Consider the following 2,500-nt stretch of genomic DNA (forward strand, 5'->3'; position numbering starts at 1 on the left):
AATTGAGCCACTGGGGCTATTGGATTGAATGAGTGTGTTAGCAGATTTGAATAGAATAGAAAGGGCTTTTGGGTCGAATGATAGTATTGGCAGATTAGAATTGAACAAAAAAGCTTTTGAGTTGAATGAGTGTTGGCCGATTTGAATTAAACAAAAAGGGCTTTTGAGTTAAAATGAGTGTTGGCAGATTTGAGTTGAAGAGAAGGCTTTTGGGTTGAATAACAGTGTTGGTAGATTTGAACTGAACAGAAAGGGCTTTTGGGTAGAATGAAAGTGTTGGTAGATTTGAACTGAACAAAAAGGGCCTTTGGGTTGAATGAGTGTGTTGGCATATATTTAATAGAACAGAAAGGGCTTTTGAATTGGATGAAAGTATTGGTAGATTTGAAGTGAACAGAAAGGAATTTTTGATTGAATGAGTGTTGATAGATTTGAAATGAACAGAAAGGACTTCTGGGTTGAATAAGAGTGTTGGTAGTTCTGCATTGAACAGAAGGGCTTTTGAGTTGAATGAAAGTGTTGGTAGATTAGAACTGAACAGAAAGGGCTTCTGGGTTGAATAAGAGTGTTGGTAGATCTGAATTGAACAGAAAGGGCTTTTGAGTTGAATGAAAGTGTTGGTAGATTTGAACTGAACAGAAAGGGCTTCTGGGTTGAATAAGAGTGTTGGTAGACTTGAATTGAACAAAAAGGGCTTTTGAGTTGAATGAAAGTGTTGGTAGATTTGAACTGAACAGAAAGGGCTTCTGCTTGGAATAAGAGTGTTGGTAGATTTGAACTGAACAGAAAGGGCTTTTGGGTTGAATGAAAGTGTTGGTAGATTTGAAGTGACCAGAAAAGGTTTCTGGGTTGAATAAGACTGTTGGTAGATTTGAACTGAACAGAAAGGGCTTTAGGGTTGAATAGGAGAGTTGGTAGATTTAAAATGAACAGAAAGGGCTTTTCTGTTGAATGAAAGTGCTGGTATATTTGAATTGAACAGAAAGAGCTTTAGGGTTGAATAGGAGAGTTGGTAGATTTGAACTGAACAGAAAAGGCTTTTGGGGTGAATAGAGTGTGGTAGATTTGAAATGAACAGAAAGGGCTTTTGGGGTGAATAAGGATGTTGGTATATTTGAATTGAACAGAAAGGGATTTTTGGTTCAATGAGAGTGTTGGTATGTTTTGAACTCATTTTCTAGTCATACTTCAGTTGTGTCAATTTTATAGCTTTTGTGTTTTCTCTGATATTACTTAGTTTCCTCTTTAATTATCTTGCACAGCATGGAAGGTATTGCAATTTTGGTCTTTATTGTCTACAGTGTGCCACGTGAGGTTCACTTTTGAGTGTTTAATGCATTCATGATGACTTTTCACGAAATGTTTAATGATTCTATCAATACGAAGAGATATTTTGATGCAAACAATATTAATACAAGTAAAATTTCAAGTGTATTAGGGAAGTAATACATATCCATTAGGTCTTCATTCTTAAAATTTCGATAAATGAATGTTTAGTTTTCCATTTATTTTTTTTTACTTGTAGACTAGAACTTTATATATATATTTCTTCTAAAGACAGCATATTCTAAATGTAGTTTATCTAGATAAAGGGCAAAAATGGGATGACTTACTGTTAAGGTCCCTTTCCTCTGTAGACCTTGCTAACTATACACTACACACTCTTAATATTCTCTAATTCGAAAAAAAAAAAATTCTAAAATGTAATCACATGACTTTTTTTTTTTTTTTTTTTTTTTTTTTTCTCTCTCTTAAGAATCATAGTTGGATTACCTTTTCCTGCCTTGTTGCTATTTAAGACTTGAGATCTTTCAGCGATGGAGGCTGAAAGACTAAAGGTAAAACCTTAATAATTTTTGGGACTTTAGAAGGTTGTCCTTTTTTATGTCAAGTAAATAATTCTTTGAGAAATGACTGGCATATTTGATATAGCTTTCAGTAGCCTGAGGAATATTACAGCAAAAGAGTTACTCATACACAGAACTCAGTCTTGAGCAGAGTCTGGGTTCCACACATAAAATCTTGAGTAGAAAACCAATCAGGTTAGAAAATGATATCAGTCTCAGACTGCCACCCGAGTCAGTCACAGAAAAAAAAAACATATCTTTGTTATAACGACATTAACCAAACCTCTGACATAAATAGGGGACATGTTTTGAGGACGTGCAGTGGAATAGCAACAGCTGTAATGGTTGTTGTATATATATATATAACTATAGAATATATGTACACACACATATATATATATATATATATGTGTGTGTGTGTGTGTGTGTATATATATATACATATATATATTACTATATATATTTATATATAACTATAGAATATATATTATATATATATACACACACAACATATATATATATATATATACACACACATATATATATATATATATGTATATGTATATATGTGTGTGTGTATACATTTATATAAAAAGTTTACATACATATACCTAAGTGTATAACTAAGACAGGGACAATGTGGTTAAAACGTT

This window comes from Palaemon carinicauda, chromosome 26 (assembly GCF_036898095.1).
Source record: "Palaemon carinicauda isolate YSFRI2023 chromosome 26, ASM3689809v2, whole genome shotgun sequence".
Lineage (NCBI taxonomy): Eukaryota > Metazoa > Arthropoda > Malacostraca > Decapoda > Palaemonidae > Palaemon > Palaemon carinicauda.